Here is a 12,965-nt window from a genome sequence, read left to right as displayed (position 1 = left end):
GGGACAAACGCAGCCTGCAGTATGTTTTTGCATAGCATTTCCATGCCTTTCGGGAAGAACAACACAGACAATTTGTTTTTGAAAGCAAACAAGGTGTAGAAATGTACCAGCAGTTACTAATATGTTAGCAAGGTGCAGAAGCAGCAAAAGCCTCACCTCTTCTGGAATTGTATGACACTCTCTCTGCTTTCCAAACAACCACTTATGTTTCTTGCAGCCCAGCTCACATCAGCAAAATTGTGGAAGTCCATTCCCTTCTTCAGCTCCCAAGGCTGGTGTTCCTTGGTCAGAAGAAGTGGTGATATTTCATCTGTGCTGGCAAGGAAATGGAGTTTCAAATTACTGTGTTCTCCTCCCTCCCACTTCTGCCTACCCCACAGAACGCAAGCATCAATAGCAGGATGGACAGTTACAGAAGTGGCTACACTATCAACTGCTTCAACAGAAAAAAATAGTCTTTATGGAGCTAAAGGCCTTGAAAGCTGATAATACAACACAACATTATGAACCTTAATAAATAAAGCTTGTAAACTAATGCTTTATAAAGCAATAAAGCTTTTTAGTTACTCCTTTCAGTTTAGTAATGTAAAACATTTTTGCATTCATGGTTATGGTGACTTGATTCTGGCTTGAACTTTAATTGTGCATAATGGTCATGTTCACTTATGTACAGTAATATTAAACCAATGGACTGGTTTGAAGGCAAATCCTTGGAAATTAACGTGAATAAGTTGTGTGGTGTATGTCTGTTTTATTTTTATTTTTTTATGTTTTTATTTTTGTGTGTGTGTGTCTTTCTTTTGGGGACTGTATTAGAACCTCATTTCTCTGCTCTAAAGCACAGAGCTGTACTCTAAAACCAAACTTGTATTCTTCTGCCAGAAATGGCTCAGGAACTAGGGGAAAAGGGAAGAGCTGAACATAAGTTCTGTATTAGTTTGTCTGACTTAGCATGCATCTCAGATAGGAGTGTGTTATATGCTTTTAGGTGAGGGTTTTGATATTTGTTTAGTTTCTGCAGTCTTCTGCATCCAGAGATCATATTTGTTTCTCACAGTTTGATCGGTTGTATTGCTAAGAGCCTTGGCACTCTTTCATCCTACTTTTGTAGCTTGAGGCTAGTGAGTTTTTCTTGTATGGTATTTTAATTTTCTGCAGGGAAGCACAATATACTGAAGCCTGTACCGCACCCCACAAAAATTTTGCTCAGTTGTGGACACAGACCACTTCTACTGACAAATCTGCTCGTAACTGTGTGGGTGTTAGGCATTCCCCTGCATGCAGTGTGCTTGTGTCATCAGAGGCATGCAAGTCCCTGTGCCTGGAAGTCTTCTTATACTTGGTGCTGTTCAGCTGGTGAAAATGAGTGAGACTACGGCTGAGTGCTGCACCTTATCCAGGGATCTCCCAGCTGTTTGAAAGGGGAAGAGACTGGTTAAGGGGGTCTCTTACTGTGCATGTTCTTTAAGGATGAAAACTAGGATGTTAGGACCGATTTGATCTCTCTATTCCTCCAAATATGTGTACAATTCAGTGTAGCCTGGCATCCACTTGCAAATCACTGGCCTTCTTTGCTTTGGTGTATACCAAGGGCAGCCCTTTAGAGCCCCAGGCCCTAGGGACAAGAGAAGAAGCCAGGGGAGAGGAAGACTTGCCCTGAGTAGAGGAAGATTGGGCCAGAGAGCACCTAAGGAAACCCGATACCCACAAATCCATGGGCCCTGATGGGATGCACCCCAGAGTGCTGCGTGAGCTGGCGGATGTCATAGCTAAGCCACTCTCCACCATCTTCGAAAGATCCTGGAGAATGGGGTAGGTGCCGGAGGACTGGAAGAAGGCCAATGTCACGCCAGCCTTCAGAAAAGGCAAGAAGGAGGACCCAGGGAACCACAGGCCAGTCAGCCTCACCTCCGTCCCCGGAAAAGTGATGGAACGGCTCGTACTGGCCATTGTCTCCAGGCACATGGAGGACAAGAAGGTGCTCAAGACTAGTCAGCATGGATTCACCAAGGGGAAGTCTTGCTTGACTAACCTGATAGCCTTCTATGATGGAATGACCAGCTGGATAAATGAGGGGAGAGTGGTGGATGTCGTCTATCTTGACTTCACCAAGGCTTCTGACACCGTCCCTCACAACATCCTCCTGGGCAAGCTCCGGAAGTGTGGGATAGATGAGTGCACAGTGAGGTGGATTAGGAATTGGCTGGATAGCAGAGCTCAGAGGGTGGGGATCAGCGGTGCAGAGTCTAGTTGGAGGCCTGTAGCTAGCGGGGTCCCCCAGGGGTCAGTCCTTGGTCCAGTCCTGTTCAATTTATTCATCAATGACCTGGATGAAGGCACAGAGTGCTCCCTCAGCAAGTTTGCTGATGATACCAAACTGGGAGGAGTAGCCGATACCCCAGAGGGCTGTGCTGCCATCCAGAGGGACCTGGACAGACTGGACAACTGGGCAGTGAAAAACCTCATGCAGTTCAACAAGGCCAAGTGCAAGGTTCTGCACCTGGGGAGGAATAACCCCAGGCACCAGTACAGGCTGGGGACTGACCTTCTGGAGGGCAGCTCTGCGGAGAGGGACCTGGGTGTCATGGTGGACGACAAGTTGACCATGAGGCAGCAGTGTGCCCTCATGGCCAAGAAGGCCAATGGGATCCTGGGGTGCATTAAGAAGAGCGTCTCCAGCAGGTCAAGGGTGGTGATCCTGCCCCTCTACTCAGCCCTGGTGAGGCCACATCTGGAGTATTGTGTCCAGTTCTGGGCCCCACAGTACAAGAGGGATGTGGAGCTGCTGGAGAGAGTCCAGCGCAGGGCCACAAGGATGATCAGGGGCCTGGAACATCTGCCCTATGAGGAGAGGCTGAGGGAGCTGGGCCTGTTCAGCCTGAAGAAGAGAAGGCTGAGAGGGGATCTAATCAGTGTCTATAAGTACCTCAAGGGAGGGAGTGAGGAGGATGGTGCTGGCCTCTTTTCAGTGGTGGCCACCAACAGAACTAGAGAAAAAGGCCACAAACTGAAGCACCAGAAGTTCCACAGGAACTTAAGGAAAAATTTCTTAACAGTGAGGGTGACAGAGCACTGGAACAGGCAGCCCAGAGAGGTTGTGGAGTCTCCTTCTCTGGAGATCTTCCAAACCCGCTTGGACGCAGTCCTGTGCCACATGCTCTAGGTGACCCTGCGTGTGCAGGGGAGTTGGACTAGATGACCTCTAGAGGTCCCTTCCAACCTTAAGCATTCTGTGATTTTATGAGGAGGGAGAAATAACCATTCTGCGGACAGCTTGATACCTAGACCTGTATCCTAGAACAACATTGTAAGTGTAGCAAAAGCAAGCCCACCGTTATCAGGAGGAGCATTGCCATTTTGCTTTACAGCATTCTTTTGAGACTGTATCCAGAAAAATGCAGTGTATCGCTACAGCTCTTTCCAACAACCCTCTACACCTGCCTGGGGGGACTAGGAAAGCAGCTTCCTTAACTTAGGTTAGAAGAGTATAGGTACAATGCTAATCAAGAGGGGATATGGCTAAGTAGTTGGAGGAAGAGAGGGAAAGCTGATGATTGATGATAATGATAGATCAGTATTGTCACAAGAACACAGAAGTATAACCTGGATATAATCTGGGCCTGGAAATAAAAAGAAAGTTCCTCAGCTTCAACACAAGTGGGTTTGGAAAGAAACTCCTGCGGTGGTAACTGGAATGGAGCAAAGAGCATTACTAATCTCTGTTTTTACACTATGACGTGGTTCAGGAACTCATCTGTTAGCCTCAAAGGCTTCTGCATCTGCCTTTCAGTCTTCCGAAAGAGTGTGCCACAGTTATCCCACATAGTTGCAAAATACAGCTCATTAGTTGCGGAAGTCATGTGTCCACTCAGTGGTATCAGCCAGACTAGGCAATAAACCATATAGCTTTCAGAAGAAAGAAGTAGCAAATGACAAGAAAAAGGGCCTCTTTTTTTTTTTTTTTTCTTCCCCCCTCCTTCACTGAGGCCAGACAGGATTCACAGATCCCAATGTCAAAGAACTTTCTAGTCTATGAAATGTAGTTCCTAGGTAATTCGTCCTTATGCTTAGCTGGATTGCTGCTTTCTGTGGAGAAAACTATATATCTTCTGAACTGTGCATATAGAAGGACAGGGAAGTGGAGGTAATAAGCAATGCAACTTCCAGTATAACCAGGAACTAATTCTTTGTGTTACTCAATCATCAAATGGGAGAAAAGCAAGCATTCTTAACAGCAACATATGCTCCTGTTAGTGTGAACTAACAGTAAATATGTGAATATTAAATTGACAAATGCTAATGAACAACTGTGGAAGATGAGTTGGCTCTGGATCTTGAAGGCTCCAGGTTTCCTCTGAGGGACAAAGCTCCCTGCTTCTTGGTGCCCTGCAGCACAGGAGCCTTGTGTAGCCTCCAGGCAGGCACCTCCTGGCACACCAGGGCTTTGCTGCTGGTCACCCAGGTTTACAGAGCTGTGCTGTTCTGCCAACCCCTGCTTCTTGGGTGAGTCAGAAAATAGCAGCTGGGTGAAGCTGAAAGAAGCATTATTTAATTAGAGGATTTTTTTTTTCTACTTAGAGCTTTTCAGTCCAGTTCTGAAGTTATTACCTGATGGCAGATAAACTCTCTATCAGTGAGAAAAATCACAATAGTCATCTAGTGAAAACTAGATATATGATGTGAAATGAGGAATCAAGGAAGCTGTTCAGTTTGAGACCAGGGTCTAGATCTGAATCATCTGCCAGGAGAAATCCTGGAATGTGCCGCACAACAGCTTCAAGCCTGCGAGCGGCACCGCGGCAGTGTGTGATGGGCTCTCGGACTGCGCTGGACAGAAGTTGTTGTACAGCGTACTAGTTTTCAATGAACACTGAGGGCGTTAATGGTGGGATGTTAGAGAGAGGCATGTGGGCATCTCACACACATGGTTATTGCAGGTCCCTTGATGGGAGCTCCCCAACCTACCTGCATTAAGTAGAGAGTGTAGACAAGCACTCTCATAGAGCCCTTTTGGTGTAAGATAGCTGGGAAGTTCAGCTAAGGATATTTGCTGAAAACCCCAAAGTATCCTTGTACGGGAATCTCTTTTTCTTCGGCTTTTATTTAGAGGAGGATTGAATTGAAAAGACTAGATAGAAAAGTCCTTGATGGTGAAAGGCAAAGAGAAGCTTTTATGTGTGCTTACTGCCAGGAAGAAATTCTGCTGAATGGTATCCTTACGCTTAGTTTGGATTAGATCTCTGACTAATTCGTACCGAGTCTTTTCATGTCCCCACGAGTGCAGCTGTATTTGAGCAGACTCGTGCTGTCTGCCTCTGGAAACAATGACTGCCATCTTGCTTCAGAGCCCTTCCTGCCAGAGCCACGGGGAGAGGAGCGCGAGGCCGAACCTGCCCCCGCCCTGAGCCTCCCTCGTGCGTTTCCTAACAGGTTTCCATTTGCTCTAGGCACTGAGCTTGGCATCAGCTCTGCTGAGTGAGGCATCGCATGGGCGTTCAGTGGCTTGAGGGGGGAGTCGCTCTCTGGCCGGTTGAAACGGTTTGAGCATTGACTGAGAGTCAGATGTCCGGCCAAGTAGGGAACATGCTGCCTGGTTGCTATTTTTAAGCTTTGTAACAGTATGTGCAAATGGTATTTACTTATGTCCAGAGTAGAAGGTTCCATGTTACAAGTTTGGGTTTTGCTATACTCCGAGCTCTGCCTGTAATCTGGATTACCTTTTCTGTACCCGTGTAAGCTCTTTTCTTTCTCTTTTCTTTTTTTTTTTTTTTTTTTTCTTCCTGGGGGAACTTATGTTTTATAACATGAGAAGTTGTAATTTCACAACTCTACCTATCTTTTCCCTGCTGTTTGTAACAATTGAGTTAGAATACTTTAAGGGGATATTTGCTTAGAATGTCTTCTTGTCCCTTGTGATTCCTATAGTCTTCCTTTTTTTTTTTTTTTTTTTTTTTGAAACCTCTGGAAAAAAATGAACAATGGGTAACATCAGACTCACAGGATTGTGTAAGAGAAGTAAATTTTCATTAAGTTGCTAGATTTGATCAGTGGTTACTTGACAGTCTCTTGGTGAAGTTTATTAGTTGCTAAGGGCTGGGTTTTGTTTTGCTTTTTTTTCTTAGTATCATTAAAGATGACACTACCAGAATGCAAAGGGTGAGTATTCTTATCTTTGGAAGAGAAAGGATTTGCCTGAGCAGATTTTTTTTTCGAGTATTAATACTAAGCTAAGCTTAATACAGTCAAATTAAGAACTCTAGGATGTAAGTACAGTCAGAGAATGCTTTGAGGAAAGGGTAGGACGGAGGTTCTTTCTTCTGATGGTGAAAACATATCTATAGGAAATCAGCCTGTGGCAGGTTTTAGAAAAGAATATATTTGTGGCGCCTAAGGAAGATAGGAAGAAAAGGATCTACACTGTAAAATAAAAGTATATATTTTTTTCTTTTTTTCTCTTTTGATCTAATAAAGTGGAATTTAGCATGTCCAGTGAATGCGTTCAGTATCTTCTCTGTTATTGAGATGTCTATGCCTCAAGCATTTAGAGAAGTAAGTCCTATACTGATAATGAGATGTATCTCCATACTGAATCTGTTAGTCATTCAGACAAAGAATATTCAAAGCACACTGGAAATCAGTGTCTTCCTGTCCCCTTCTGTTCTTTAGTATGTCCTGTTAAAGCTCAGTTCAGTCAGTAGTGTTCTTGCTGATGTGTGCCATTTTCTGCCCTTTACAAAATGGAATTAAATTGCTTAATTAGAGAGATTATGGTCTAATCCAGTGACCAACATATGAGGACAATACAAGCCTGTGGTGAACTGCAGATCCTCAAGAAATGACCAGCCACATGTAACCTAAATTGAGTTCCTTGCCATGGCCATTTCTATTCTTAGCTATGTAGTGAGACTACAGTACACAGTACACAATGCACAGCTCTCAGGGGAGGGGAAGAGTAAGTACCAGGATTTGGCCTATGTGAGTAGGGCACACAAGTCAGTGATTATAAACACACTGTGGGATTTTTTCTGGCAGTAATGAAGCAAGAGAGAGTTGGCCTGCTAATAGAGTTGGCGTTTGTTGGCTGGCTGTTGGGTTGGGGGCTGTAGTAGATGGACACACATGGTGCTTGAGGTACAGTGTTGTGTGCATTGACAGCGGGTGAGTAGCGAATGCGGGTGGCATAGTAAGGTGCTGGTCCTGACCTAGTTGCTAATGAGTCCTGAAGATGCTCTCCTTGTTTGGACCTCTCCCATCAGGGCCTAGGAAATATGCGAGGGAAGGGAAGGCAGGGAAGCAGGCACTCTTTTGTTTTGTTTTGTTTTGTTTTATTTTAGGCTTACTGCTGGTATAATCTTAATCTTTATGCGAACATTTACATTTAGTTCTAGAGTCCTGGAGACCTGGGTTTAAGCTGTAGTTTCTAAGGTATGTTTTCTATGCTCTGCATGTATATTTTAGCTGGCAGTTATAAAGGCGAGGCTTGCACCCACAAGCTGTTGCATGGTCCCAGCCCTTCCTGGATTTTTCCTAGAATAAAGTTCAACAGCCTCTAAGTATTTTGTGGGTTGGAGAAATCTTTATGGCTCTTGAATTCAGATGTCTGTTTACTTTGGTTTCTTGGCTCCCAAAATACTCTTGCAAGATCTGTATTAAGAAAAAACAATCCCTAAATTTTAAGTCCTTCTATTTTTTTTCCCTAATTTTCCTGAAATAAGAAATCCATCCCTTAAATAATCTATTCATACTGACTTGTATGATACATTCAATTCATGACACCTTGGCTAGTTGCAGCATAGAGGGGATGGAATTAGCAATCTTTTAATCCTGTTTTCTGGCTCGCTCTCTCCCTGTACTGCTTCCTTCCAGAAAGTGTCTGCCTCTTTTACACACCCATGATAGCTGAACTTTGGAAACAGCACAAATAAAACTTGCTCTTCTGTGTATATTTTAATGTCTGCAACTGGAAACACTATGGGATTTTTGGTGGGGTTTGTTAGAGTCTGGTATTTACCAAACCACTGGGGAGGGAACCTTGAAGTTAAAAGTTCAGGCAGCCACCTGTCTTGATCAGGATAAATACTGACACAAATGACCACATTTTTGAGTTTGGGGTTCCTGAGGTGCTAAGCTGTCCTTGATGACCCGAGTGAAGGTGGGTTTGCAGTCTGGTCTGGGCAGCATGCCAGTTAGTGATCTTTGCTGGGCTGTGTAAGGTAGAACCAGGTGATATAAAGAGCTGAAGCCCATAGCTGGAGGTAAGGGTGGAATAGAAGTCAAAACTTCCCGTTGGGCGAGCCACTGTTACACAAGATCCTAGGCGTTTTCAGTTTCTAAATTTCTTGAAAGCATTTTAGATGCTCTTTAAAGAACAGTCCTTTTTTCTCTTTTTGTCACTTGCAGATCATGTGGTTGTGTTATTCTTTTTGTCCCCATTGATTAGTTTGCCTACGTTATCTTTTGTGATCGTGATTGTCTATATTTCGATCCGAGGTTATGAAACTTCACTTTTTTATATAAATTTAAATAATCTTTTCTTGTCACACGATAGGTGGGTCAGAACAAAGCTCTTGTTCTTTAGTTTTCAGGAAGGCTTTTCTGAAACATCTTCTTTTGACTTGCAGTACGAAGAAGAATGATGCTGTGTTATCCACCCTTGCTCCCTGATCTCCTTTTTGGAGTCATAGAGGTGATGTTCTGTGAAACTGTCATTCCAGACATTTCTTAGAGGTCTTTTTTTATGCAGTAGGTGTCCTGAGGAAGCATTTGAGGAAGTCTGGAGAAGTCCAGATTGTAACATTGGATAAGACATAACTTTAGGATGGATTTCCTTGTTGAAATATAATGTCAGGGACAGCTTCAAAGCACTTCAGATGAGGAAATGGCATTTGACCTTCTTAACCCTTTTAAGTGTTGGAGGGAGAAGCCTCCGTATATTTCAGCTTAGTAGGATGTAAAGTGATCGTGGACTTAGCTCAGAAATGGGCTATGCGCCACTCACCAGAGAATGCCACTGCCTGATTGCCTGGAGGTGTGGGATGGGGTGTTTGTGGGAAATGCTTATAGCCTGAGGGCTTTCAGCACTGAAATTGGATTTAATGAAATGTTGGTGGAGGATCTGGAGCAGTTGAGAAACAAGGAGTGGCAGGTTGGAGATAGGGGCAAGTTCCTGGGCAGAGGAAGCAGCCTACAGGATTTAGGGCAATACAGCCTGGGAGGAGTGGAGACCAAATCCAACGTTGTGTTATGGTGGGTGTGCCAAGAATGAATCTTGTAAAGACAGATGAATTGCAGAGTGCTGGAACTGATGGTCTGAGGATTGACCTGTCTCCCAGAAGAGCTGGCTTTAGTAGAGCAGCATCTTGCCATAAATTCTGGGAAAGCAGGTTGTTGGTACGTCCCCCGTATTGTAAAGTGTTCTGAATGCCTGGGGTGAACCAAGCTGTGCAGCTGCCTGTCTTCAGTGCTCTCATGTCAGAGTTCAAGCCTGTGCCAGGAAGAATCATCTGAGGGTTTGTGGGAGGGAGGTGCATGGATTTCACCACCCAGATAACATATGCGACTTTTACTGTCATCTGCCATTGGCCTTTGGGATGCTTGTAAAAGGAAGTGTTGCCCACAGGGCTTCATCTTGCCCTACTAATGGCCACAACCCAAAATTAAGTTTGCCTTGACACTCTTGCTCCTTGTGAAGAGCACTTTCATGTATTCTCAGCATGAAGGCATGTTTTCTTCTTTGAGAAACAGAGTGTTTGCTGTGCCTGTAAAATACCAGGTGGTTCTTTAAAGCACAGAGGCCCGTTCCAAGACTTAAAAACAAAAATGTTCCTGGCTCCCAAACACAGAGTTGGTCCTTGGTGAGAGAGGATCACTGTATTGGTGACAGTGGCTCTATGGAAAGATTCCTGCTATGAGGGATTTCCCTAGTATGTGGCTGTCACAGATGGGTTGAGTCATTTAAGCAGGCTGTACTGGAGACTTCTCATATAATATGACTTAGCTACTCTTTCCTTATCGTCAGGACTAGTGGGCAGCTACCTCTTCCTTCTCTGGGGTTTCAATTCTTTTTTTTTTTCCTCTATCAGTCGCTTGGGATATCATTCCCTTTATGACTTAAGGAAATGGGCTAAAATAGGCCATATAAAATATAAAGTGAGCGAATGGAGCAGCTTTTCCCCAAAGACCAGAAGGAAAAAACTCTCTGTAGAACATGTGGAGACATCAATTTCATCAAGAAGAAAGAGGAGAGGTGATCTATTTCTTGGGCCAGTTTATGCAGGGGATCTTTCAACATAAGGCACCGGTTGTGATCAAAGAATAATATCTATCAGAACAGCAAAAGAATATCTTCGTCGAATTCATGTGGGTGGATTCACCCTCCCCATTTCTGCCCAGCAAATGTGGTTTGATGTGGGTCTTAAAACACAAACACCTATTTGCCAGTGTATTTGCCGGAGTGCTCAGTTTTATGGACCGGTGTGGATCTGAATAGGATCTGAAAGCGTGTTGCTGTGCGCCGCGCTGACAGCCCTTTTTCCAATCTGGTGTAAAAGGGAAGCTCTGAACAATGGCAGCTGCACCCGTGCTCCTCCTGCTTTCCCGCTTCTTGTCTGCATAACGTAAGGCTGAAATAAAAGCAGATTTTATTTTTAGCTTTGCTTTTAGAAACTGCCCTCCTTTTACCAGGTGTTGTGTGGCTTTACAGCTCTCCAAACCTGTATTGGCGACGACTTAGCATGTGATTAAGGTGTTGTACCAGGGCTATTTCTTTAGCTTTAGCTAAAAGTGAGATCAGCCAAATCCTGGTAATGAAAACAGAGCTTTTTCATTTGTTGGAATGAAGACCTTTTTTCATGTGGTTTCCTAAGGAAGGAAGGCTTATGGGATTGAGTGCTGGTCCATCTGCTTTTCAGTTCACCCGTAATAACTTTTGAACAATTTTATCCAGATTTGACAGTGAATTAAAGTCTTGAAGAGAACTGGTTTCCTACAAGTGTCAAGAAAACTGTTGGCTGGCTGGAGAAGAGAGACAAAAATAGGTGTCCCTGCTGTGTCCAGCCTAGGCTTAACAATAATCTGTTCTTAGGCTTTTGCTAGCCAAGTTACCAGTGTGTGCCGGCTGCCTAGGTATTACAGTAGACTCAGAGCTTTCCAGAGCCTGTTACTGACCTTCTCTTAGGCAGAAGTTGAGGAGTCAGATGAGGGAAGTGAGGGCATAGGAGATCCTGTTGCCAGGGAATTGGAAATATTACGAAAAAGGTGAAAGCAATGGGAGCTGAGGTAATTGGATCTTTCACTAGTTTCACAGTGGATGGGAAAACGCGCTTTTTAGATTCCTCACAGTCCTGCAAGTTTGCAGATCTCTAAATTCTAATAAATTTGTCTGTCCTGTCAAGGGTGGATCTGAAATGTCTGTCTAGCTGTGAAGTAGCCAAATGATCTGAGAAACTCAGCACCTAAGTGGAGCTGGACAGCTATTTTGTCAGAAGTTTTATCACCCAAATGCTGTTTTGAGCTAGATGAAGCAATTTTTGAATTTGGAAGGAATTAAGTCAATAGTCCCAACCAGAGCAAAAATTGAGAAAAAATGCTGGAAATTTGCATTCTCAAACTAAAATATTTTATTTTTCCAGGCTCAAGTTGCAATTTAAATGAGGTTCTTTTAACAAAATCAGAGTGGAAAATGTACGGGAGGTGATTCCTGTAATGTAATAATGGGCCTGCATTTGTGTGGAGTGTAGGAGGTCAAAGTTCCCAATACATTTTGCAAGAATTTGAATTTGTACAATAACTTCATAATACACACCGATGCAAAACCTCTTCCAATCTCTTGCTTTCGGCAGGAGTGGGACTGAGTTTTCCAGGCATTAGCTTACTTTCCCATATTCACAGTTGGCAAAATATTTGCTCAAGGTCTGAAAGCAACACATCTTTGGTGGGAAGGGGAAGGAAACGCTGCCTGGAATTATTCATTGTCTGTTTCTCTGTTTTTCTTTGGTTTCTTTTGTTCTCGACGTGAGCTGGAGATCCGGAGCGTGAGCTGGAGATCCTGAGCGTACTTGCAGTCATGAGTCAGTGACAACCTCTTGCTATTATTGTAAATAGCAACATGAATGCTGTCCTTGCATGCTTTTTTTCACAGGCTTTGTCTTTCACTCCCAACAGTTTTGCCAAGGAATGTGCAGAGCTTCTGAGTCAGCAATCAGCTGCCTCGAGACAAAACATGCAGGATACTGCAGACTTGCAGAGGAGCCAGCGGCACATTCAAAAACCCTGGCAACCTGGCAAATTTTCCTTGCCTGCCCTTGCTTTGCCTCCTGTAATTTCCGTGATCTCTGACGTGTTGCTTTCAGGTTCCAAGGGCTTTGGGTGTTTACATCAGGAATGTAGAATTTTGGGGAGTGACTGATTGCAGTCATTGAAGTTTCCGTGCAGAAGCAGCAGCTCTATTTGCCCCGTGGATATAACGGACTTAACAGCCTTTTACGAAACGGGATGTCAGCAGAACTTCAGGATTAATCTCCCACTCCGGCTGAGCTGTGTAAAATGCCCTGCCTTTTGCAAGCTGGCCACCTGGCTTGGCAAATCTTGAACGCAAAGCATTAAATTCCTAGAGGGAAAATAGATTGTGTTTTACCTTCAGGAGCTGCCTTCGCGGTGCAGAGATGCTGCTCTGTCCTTTTGTCTGGTGAAAGAGTAGAACAGTAGCAAGAATGAGTCCTGTGTTGTCCTTGCATCTGGATAAATTAGTAATGGACTGCGGACTATCAGGCTTAACAGTAGTCTCACTGAATTTAGGTCATGTAGCTTTCACTACTTACTCTTAGGAAACATTTTGTGAGTCGTTTTAAACGCTGGTGCAAAGCGAGTGTTTTGGTGGTAGAGTGCAAGTGACAGGGGAAACAACTCAAAATGCTGCTCAGCCTGCACTGTTGTGCTGATTACTGAGGCAAGGGGAGGTACACTTT

This window comes from Tinamus guttatus, unplaced genomic scaffold (assembly GCF_059628265.1).
Source record: "Tinamus guttatus ecotype Peru unplaced genomic scaffold, ASM5962826v1 Tinamus_guttatus_pri_ptg000125l, whole genome shotgun sequence".
NCBI classification, from domain to species: Eukaryota; Metazoa; Chordata; class Aves; order Tinamiformes; family Tinamidae; genus Tinamus; species Tinamus guttatus.
Note: the sequence above shows the minus strand (reverse complement) of the source record.